The sequence below is a fragment of the Amblyomma mixtum genome, chromosome 3 (assembly GCF_055824585.1).
Source record: "Amblyomma mixtum isolate Tamu chromosome 3, ASM5582458v1, whole genome shotgun sequence".
Classification (NCBI taxonomy): Eukaryota; Metazoa; Arthropoda; class Arachnida; order Ixodida; family Ixodidae; genus Amblyomma; species Amblyomma mixtum.
The window spans coordinates 290,014,258-290,024,263 of record NC_143014.1 but is presented as its reverse complement, the minus strand read 5'-3'; positions in this window follow the sequence as shown (position 1 = coordinate 290,024,263).

Here is a 10,006-nt window from a genome sequence, read left to right as displayed (position 1 = left end):
CAGCTTAAAACAAACAGCACATACAAACCAGTCAGAACACCTGCCCGTTGCCGCTTAGTAGCGTTCCCCGCATAACTACGCCGAATAGAATCACGCTGAGCAATAGCGCGGAAACGAGGCTCATGGAGCCTAACACAAATCGAGTGTTTTGTCAGCATGCTACTCTTATCGCGCTGTTTTGTCAACGTGAGCTCGCACCATGTAGCCCGTCTTAAAGCTGGGACCTGTCAAGTACGTATACGTAAATCATTGTAATTCATTCATAACGAATTTCGCGTAATCACTTGATAGCAGTGGCGGTCCTAGAGGGGGTGTGGGGGGGGCTGTCGCCTCCCTCTCCCCCCAAAAGCCTTTGCACATTTTCCCGAACGTTCGTTTTCGGGCTCTGATAGGGCGAGACCTGATTTTTGACGTAGAAATGGAAAGCTTTTTTTCTGTGATGCGTCAAGCAGTCCACTACTTTGTACGTTCACCGAGTTAGCCGCTACCTTATTTCACAGAATTCTACGTTCTACAGGATTATTTATTTAATTATTTTAGTACCTCAAAGACCACAAACAAGGGGCATTACGTGAGGCGTGGGTTTTACAGGAATACCAACAAAAAACGAACATACTGTACAATGCCAACATTAAGGTTCAGAATACAAATGACACAGGCAAACGGCTCAGAAAATCAAAATGCAAAACGCTCAAATGCTTTTGAATAGAAAAGAAAAAACAAGACAAGAATAAAAGAGGAAAAAGCGCTGAAAGTTGGGTGAGAATTCAATAACAGATTAGAGAACAGTAAAAACCGCATTGTAAAACAAAGTGCAATAGGTCAACGTTGGAGGGGAAAGGTACACGAAAACCTAAAATGTGTCTAAAGATTTAAGCTTATCTTTGAATGCAAGTGTGTCTTCTATTATTACAGCGGCATTGGGAAGGCCGTTCCAATCTTTCGCTGTGCGGATGAAGAAAGACTGCCTAAATGTTTGTGTTTTTGGGCAAGGGTATGACACGTGTTGACTGTTCTTGTGACGAGCTGAAAACAGGGAGTGTTTTGTGACGTAGGTGCTTAAAGGAAATGAATGGTAGAAACGATGAAAAAGGGCTGAACTGGCTAGTTTTCTACTATGCTTTAAAGGTGCACTGAAGAGGAATCTGAACTCGTCTTATTGCTGCGGGAACTCGATCTACACGTTCCGAGCATTCTTAGAAACTTCCAGTTATTGCCCTATGCGGCCGGTTTCCCTAATTAAATCAATTTCACGTCCGGCTCCCGCCTTTATTTTTTGAATTCGCCCCGTACGGTGGGCGGAGTCACCCAACGCGTGGAGTGCCTTTCAGCCAGCTCCGTGGAGGCTTTGCTTTCGCTTTATTTTGTTTTTTAGGTTTCCGATAATAATTAGTTTCATTGGCAGCCTCAAAATAAGCCCGAGGAAATAAAAATACGCAATGACTATTTGCTTCTACGGATTACTGCGTATTACTTCGCCTTCACAGCGGCAAGTCTCCACGGAGCTGGCTGAAAGGCACTCCACGCGTTGGTCGACTCCGCCCACCGTACGGGGAGAATTAAAGAAAAAAGGCGGGAGCCGGATTTTTCATTCTATTTAAATAGGGAAATCGGCCACACAGGGCAATAAATCGAGGTTTCTAAGAATGCTCGGAACGTGTGGATTGAGTTCCCACGGCAAAAAGACGAGTTCAGATTCCTCTTCACTGAACCTTTAATAATGGCAAGCTGGATCGGTTCTTCAAATCGGTTGCACTTGTGTAGGATGAATAATCGGCATGAACAAATCTAATGGCGTGATTTCGATAGTTTCTATGCTCTTAGAAAGGTATTCCTCATGTGGGTTCGAAATGACGGATGCATACTGTAATTTTTGGTGCATTAATGTGGTGTAGGCTAGTAATTTTACATGTGCTGGGCCAAGCTTCATTGAGTGTTGATGATAGCCAAGGGATCGGCTGGATGCTGCAGTGATGTGATTGATGAGCGTTGACCACCTAAGATCGCCAGACAGCTGTAATCCAAGATATTTGCATGCTTTAGTAGCATGTAAATGAGAACCGCAGATAAAGTAGCTATGTGGTACTAAGTTGGAGGTACTAATACTGTCTTACAACAGTATTAGTTATACAACAGGTTGGTAGTTATACGAGTGCAATTCGTACGTGACTGTCGAGGTATCCTTGTCCTGCCGTGCCCTCACAGTTACTTTTTACGCTTCATGACTGACACTATCATTCAATTTGAAATTCACAAAGGTTTGTCATGGGAAAAAGCTGCCTCCCGTCGTCCTTTTTCTTACACTTAGCGATCGGGTATGCTGTATCGCCCCAAATGTTGAGAGTGCAGACCTGTATACCACGTGCTTTCTCGGTTTCATTTAATAAGTCAACCTAGTCGACCGCCGTAGCCGCACCGTTGCTGCCAAACATAGGAGCGCAGAAAGAAGCCTATGCAGCGCTTCGCCAGATAATTCCGTCTGGCGAACAGGTTGAAAAAGTGCTGAACTGCTCTCCGGTCACAAACAGAAATGTTTCAAGCCACAAGCGACGCGCACGCTTTGAAATATGCGCGCACGCGAGTTGGTTTCCAAGGCAGCATCGCTTGGTGCGGGGTAGGCATGCTACGTTTTTGCCTACACCCCGCGTCGTTTCCGACCGCAGCGCCACCTTTGTTTACAAACATGACGCTTGTCTATACTTTTGCAAACAATATGACGTTGGTTTCACTAATCTCCTGTGTACCACTCTGTTTTAACATTTTGCTCATGTTCCGTGAACTAAACTGCATGTATTGAGCAGGGAACGGAAGGAAAAAGAGGAGCTCGTTATGACAATTATGACGGAAGCCAACACTCACCGAAACAAAGGAACGTAGGGCATTTTTTTTATTTTTTTTAGTTCGAGGTTTTAATCAATGGGAGATTAATAAAAGCAAAAGAAAAAAGACTGGCAGTGGCTTAGCTCTGCTATGCCAGGATATACGTAACGTGAGGGGAAGTCGAGGAGTCCACATTTCGGTGGACACCTGAACCAGAGGGAAGTAGCATAACTGCCCTCTTGAAACAGTGGACACCTCAATCGTGCTTTAAGCTAAGTGGCGGTAGTGACAGGTGTGCTCTGCATGCATTGGCATTGACAAAGTTGGGCCAGAAACGCGTTTTACACTCCGATCATTCTAAGCAAAGGAAGTGCGCATAATAGCTCCCTTGGTCAGTGGATGCCTGAATCGTGCTTATAGGCACGTGGGGTGATGAGAGAGATGTGGGCTGCAAGCATTGACAAGGTTGTGAAACGCGGCGCCTAAGCCATAGGCCGTCGACGTTCATTGTGTTCATTGGCGTTGGCGTTGTCAACGTTTTATACTCCGATTATTTTAAGGAAAGGAAGGAGTGCGCCATCTGTGCGTAGTGACGTCACTTGCCCTCGCGCATGCGCAGCACGGCTCTCCAGGAGCCACGCGAAACTGCTCAATCTCGGCCAGTGTAGCTCACGCTACAAAAAGGAACCACATGTCGCCGGTGGGACCTAAACCCACCACCTCCGAATTTCGCGTCCGGATAAATTCGGCGAAATTGTCACAAAAAGCTAGTATAACAATAAGAGATGCTGCCTGACAGACATGCTCCGCTATTTTTGGTCATGTTTTCTGAAGAACGCAGGTAGTGATCCGAACATCTAAAGCTCACTGCCCGTGGTATCCTCCATGGAGAAAGGCGGGGCACATTGCAGGAGAAGACCTTATAGCACTACGTTTCTTATTTCCAGTGGAAAGAGGAGCGGGGCTGCTACTGCAACGCCCTCGTCTCTCAGCCGCTGACACTCCTTCACCAAGATCTGGAGCGGAGGACCCGAACTTGAACCACACCCGGTGGCGACCAGCTCCGCAGCAAGGGTTCAAACCGGACTGGCCAATCAGCTCAAAATACAGGCCCGCCTGCTGCCTCCAGCTGAATGGTAACTCAGACAAGCGTCGTAAGAATGAGCTGCTGCTGCTGCTGCTGCCTAGCTCCTCGTGAGTGCGGGATCCGAAAAAAAAGTGTCCATCTTATACGCTGCTCTCTCTTCGCTCCACACTATGCTCTTACACCGCATGCTACTTTCAGGAGAGCGCTAAAGGGGATCCAGGCTGTTGCCTGGAAACCTAAAAGCAGCGGCTCTCATGTGGAAAGCACTGCAACTGAACTTCGTGGTCGTGGCTACAGTCATGCATTAATTTTTATCCGGGTTCAAAACACGGATTAAGGCGCCAATCAACTTCCGCATCCTAAAATGTGCCGCCTTGCTCTTATATGCGGAACGCTAGGAGAACAGATTGGAAACGAATTTAGCTGAGCCTCTTCGGTGCGTTTTGCCATCGTTACCGCCGCTTCTACACTCTGAGCGGAAACGTATGAAAAGGTGTAAGGAGTACATCCTGTAACTCACTAGCATAGACTTTGCTTCTTAAGACTAAACGCATAGGGTGTTAACCGCTAGTCAGCAGAAAATCATCCTGTATGCTGCAACCACTTTCTCGACGCTGGCAATGTGCGGGTGCATCCGTCCTTACAAAGAGAGGAATGGCCAAAAAGATTATGATAATTTGTTCTTGCTTGAAAGAGTAGGGCGCTGCCTCTTGAGTTGTCAGAGATGAATTCCATCCTGCCTTTTACAATTTCTATACAGGTATATTGAGTCTGCCTTTTATTTCATTGAATTAATCCAGTTCTGCGCCTTGACCTGTCATTTAAAGCGCTCTATTTCTCTATCCCGGTTTCCTGCAAACTCAGTAGTTAGCTTTCTAGGCCGTTTCCGCCACTGCCATCTAACTCCTTTCTGTAGAAGTATTTCAAATACCTTAGCAGCCCATGTCCTCCTGTACTGGCTCATCTGTTGTTTTGCCACGGGCGCCTAGTGATAATCTGTCAAATTCTCTCCGATTTATTTCTAGCCGCGGCCCCAAGGCACAAAACCGCATTGATGAAAGTAAGCTCTGGCCCGATTATTCCTTTCCAAACACCTTTTAGTACTTCATACCTGCTGTTTCCCCACAATGCTCTATGTTTCATCATCACGGCATCTCTTCTGCTTTTGTGTGGAATAGTCTTCTCATGAATCTCCATGCGCATCTGTTCTTTGTTAACCCATATTTGGAGATAATTTTATTCTGCCTTCCTTATTGCTTTGTACTACAAGCACCTAGTTTGTGAAATCGTTAGTCCTCAAAGCAGCCTTAATAGCACTTCTCCACAATTATTAACCAGATTCTTTAAATCTTTCTTGTCATCAGCAAGAGTACAATATCGTTCGCAAACGTAATACCAGGAAGCCTGGGCTCTGCGACTGTTCCGCGTAATTTGTACGAGAGGTCATTCTTAATATCTCGGCATCAATATCTCTTTTTGCGAAACCATACCAAGAACCAAGAACGCGCCTTCCAAGCAGTCCAGAAAGGCATGCTCCATTGTTTAGAGCTTTCTACAAATGAAATGTTGTAAAACTGAGTTCAGAAGAAGTGCTTTTTCTGCACCTTCAAAAAAAATTTGGCCCGTCCATGTACACTCAGGCCACAATGAACGGCGAATACGCATATGCCGTACTTGACTACATTGCCGCTAGACAACCTTTTCCAACGGGTGCATGAATATGTAACTCGCTTAACCTTCTAAACAGAAATATGAATGACGCCACTTGTGCACTGCAGGTAAATGCATAAAGGCAAACCGCTTGGACTGTTCATATGTGCTGTTCGTTTTACATTCAGACGAGACCATACATTTTCTCCGCTTTTCTTCTGTTGTTCGATGTATAGAAAGCCAGGTTCAAAGAAAACAATATTGACAGTGTCCTCATACAACATCTTTCATGACACTTAAATATTCATTAGAGATCCCGTCACCTAAGAAAGCACAGAATGCAATGCCTTCCCTTAAATAGGCTTATACAACTCCTAACGGGTTGTATGATGCTGTAACTGCCACAACTGATGATGGAGGGCCGAATACACGGCCTATATGTGCAATATGCAAGATGTTCGCATAGATCACTCGCGTTTTATTGCATGTATTACTTTATTCGTTGAAAATTTGGCTGATTTGATGTCACGAGCTTCTGCAGCAAAGCCTATGTTGGCTTCTGTGGACAAAACATCAATCTGAACTGCCCTTGGGTATCTACTATAGGAAGCGGACCATTTTTTGACACCTGGGAGTATTCGCAAAATGTCTACTAACTACTGCTGGGTAGCAATAATTTAAAAGATTACAGAGAGGACTAATGAGAATAAATAAGCACATACCTTGGACTCTCTGGATTACAGGGAAAATATCCGGTCATTGTTTTTCCTGTCCATACAGCGGGGAACCGGCAGTACATCTTGTATCCCCTAAAATATCACCTGTTAAGTTTATTTAATCCAGACACATTGTTGCGTTCTTGGTTGCGTAGATTCGAGTGGATAGCTCAAAGGAAGCTTTAGGGCCCTTCTCGGAGAAGAAGGGCATTTGAAGAGGCATTTAGTGAGCGACAGCAGACCAATATGGGAAGAAACTAGTGCATGTGACCGGTTTCTAAGTTGCCGAGTGCACGCCCCTGAATTAGCTAGCTGTTTATACAATGACAAAAATAAAGGCGTGGCACTGCTAATGATTCTGTCCGCTGCAGCAATCCTAGAGACAGCCAGTATCAGGCCCTTGCTGAAAGGGCCGAAGCGCTGAAATGCCAGCACGTATAACCTCTTCTTCATATGGCCACGTTAGCCGCATGGGAGGGCAGAAATTTGGGCACGTTGATGTTACTCCTTGGTAGCTTTGGATCCCCGTAGAGTAGAGTACTATCGCTGCTAAAGGTCTCGAGCCAAAGCCCATGCTGCTGGAGTGAGGTTGTGTTCGTGTGTTTTTGAACATACTTCCTGAATTTCTTCCCACAAAAAGCAGAAAACACAGATTGCAACACGTACTGTGCCGACGTAAGGATCCTTGCCCACTCCGTTAATAGTACGCAGCTTTGATCTTGGAACTTTTGAGAAACTTACAGATTAAGAAAACTGTACTTATTATTGACGTTCCGAAATTACAGGCAGCTCTTAAGTTTAAAGCATTTCTGGATATTTAAGAGGGGTATAGCATATCGAATGTAGATGCAACTGCAAGTTGTTATTTACTGTCATGTCATAGACAGTTTGTCGAAATACTCACAAAGTCATCGTATTCATTCTTTCAGTACTTTCTGCTCGTTAATTCTCTTCTGCATTTTCCGCCACAGCATTATGTGCTCCTCACGACGACTGCTCATAAAGTGGTATTCTCCAACAGATCCTTTTCTGCTCCTAGTAGAGATATTTCGTTCCTTTTTCTGCGACTTCAGTTTTAGGAAGTAGATAATTTTTTATTGCTTACCACATTGAAGGAATACTAAAGCAGAAATGGACAAAATATACCAATCCTGTTTGTATTGCCACAAATATTGCTACAAAAGCCCACGGAATACCGAAAAGACCGCGTAAGAAGAAGTGGTTTTCCGCTTTGTACCTCAAAAAGAAATGTTCCCTAAATGGCGCCGTTGGGCATACATTTTCTCCTAGCTCGTCACCCAGGCCATGGCACCATGCTGTCTTCAGGCGTTTCGGCGAGAGGGGAAGGATGCCAGCAGGCAGCCTGGCTGCACTCCGAGGCGTGCTTTCCCCTGGAGAGGCTGCTGAAAAGAACCCGCTTGGAACCCGCAGTGGGCTGTGTGTTAAGTTTTTTAGCCTGCTTGCTGCTTGATGCAGCGGAGATATGCAATCAACATTTTGTTTGCCTACTTAGATGACGTTGGCCTACTCGACAATCTCCAATCCTTCGTAAACCTCACCATTACACGCTCTTCAGATTCATGTGGTGAATTTTGTCATCCCCTTTCTCGGAACTTACATTTCACCATGTGCTATCTTCTAGGATTACTTAATATCTCCGTAAATATCATCATTATGAGGTCTTCATGCTGTGAACATTCACATCCTCTTTTTAGGACACTGCACTTCGCCGCTTAATTTCTCGTGTCATTAGTGGTTCATAAAATTCAGCTCAAATTCAATACCCATTCATCCTGTATTCTTTTCATCGCATTTTCCTATTTTTTCTTACTTTACTTGTTTACTTTATAATTTTGCGCGCCTCCTTCCTTCCATCTTTCTATCCTCAGTTCCCTTGCACACGCGGAGTAGTATTTCAGCGATTTTTTGCTGCCGGCTACAATTTCTCCTTTTCCGTAATGAGCTTCGGTCTCTCTCTCAGGCTGCACTGACTCGCGCGTTCTCATCTGGAACCTGGGCATGGGCGATGGAGGACGAGGACCAGTGAAGGGATAGGAGGGGTGATGTCAGGCAACAAGGTCCCGCAATAGACCCCTCCACTCATGTTGAATGCGGGTGGTGGCGGAGTGAGGTATAATGGTGGGGGAGGGGGGAAGCAAAATTTTAGATACGTTCATTGCTTGATCAATGAATGCTTTGGGAATATACTTGACGCCTCATCCGATGAGACTCATGAAATATTATTTGCCCAATTCGTTTGTATCTCTATCGTAACTACAAGAATTAAGCATTCCTCTTTTTTTCACGAATGTGTTGAATGTATGATGTCTATATACCGTCCCTCCATACCTTCATTTCCTCTTCTATGCAGACGATCTCACCTTGTGGGTCACCACTGGCTCACCGGGAGAGGTCCAAACTACACTCTAACGGGCACTTAACACCATTTTCTCACACCTTTTCCAAGCGGGCCTGCAACCCGCTCCGGAGAAATCTCAACTTCTACTCATAACACGCAGTAAATATCAACGCACGATGAATCCCTCCATCTCCCTCACCCTAGCCATCTCCCTCACGCAGCGCCAGTCCTCCATCGTTCGTGATGAGAGGTATTGCAGAAATGCATGTCTTTCTTTTCTGTTTGCCTCTGAGACGGCCGGCTTCTGCAACACTACTCGGCTTCGCAGAGTAGCCTCGTGCAGGCGACGTCTAATAGTCGTGCTGGCATCCAACTGAAAAGTGTCCTTTATCTCACGAGTAGTAATATTCGGTGTGTCGGCTGCATAGGCGACAATAAACTCGTCTTGTTCCTTGCTTGTCACCCGCAGTCTGTGCCCACGGGGCAAGTTACTGAGCCGTTCCCCATCACGGTATGGCTTCCCAATTCTGTGTATTGTCGACAGTGCTCGACCCATTTCCTTTGCAATGGCACGTCGCTGCACACCGGGGAGGTAAAGGGAAACGATTCGCTGTCTATCTTCCGTCCGGACGCTTGGCATTGTCGCTTTGAAATGACGCGTCGAAGATCGGTTCTCATTTTATCAAGGTCTTCCCGGCCGCAATAAAGCTATGCTCACTAACAGAACAGGATTGGTTGCTGGGCGGACGAGCTGGTTTTCTTCAGTCATCATGGGATTCACAGTGTTTTCAGACTAAGGTAAGAAATCGAGAACGGTGCACGCAGCATAATGTATGTCGCTCTTGACTTCGTGCACTCCTCTGCAAACATTGAGGATTTCATTATCACTCATTACCAGACAGAGTGATTCAGAACCGCGACCTTAACCCGATCAGTTTTTTTATATTTCGCTCTGGAGCCAGACGCTGATAATACGGCGATGACAGAATCAGAATTGTAGCGCTGCGGGCAAGCGAGCCAAGAACACCCGCTTCACTGAACCACGCGGTCCAGAGCTGCTTCCGCCAGCAAAACCGCGCTTCGCAAGTTTCCATACGTAGAAATAATGGATGTGGCGCTCCAGTGGCAAGACCCGACAACGAACGTCAAAGCAAACAGAAGCATAAGTGCCGCAAACCGGATAGGCGCGCCTATGCTTCATGTCGACAGGCTGAGGCATCAGTTGGGCCAGTGGCCGCGCTTTCCGCGGTTCGCATTTCATTTGAGACTGACAGTACATATGCACTTTATCAATGAGAAAGCATTAGTAGGCTGTGTCGGCGGCCTTATGTAATCAAAACCGTGTCTGCCGCGATTGTGGCAAACTCTAAAGAG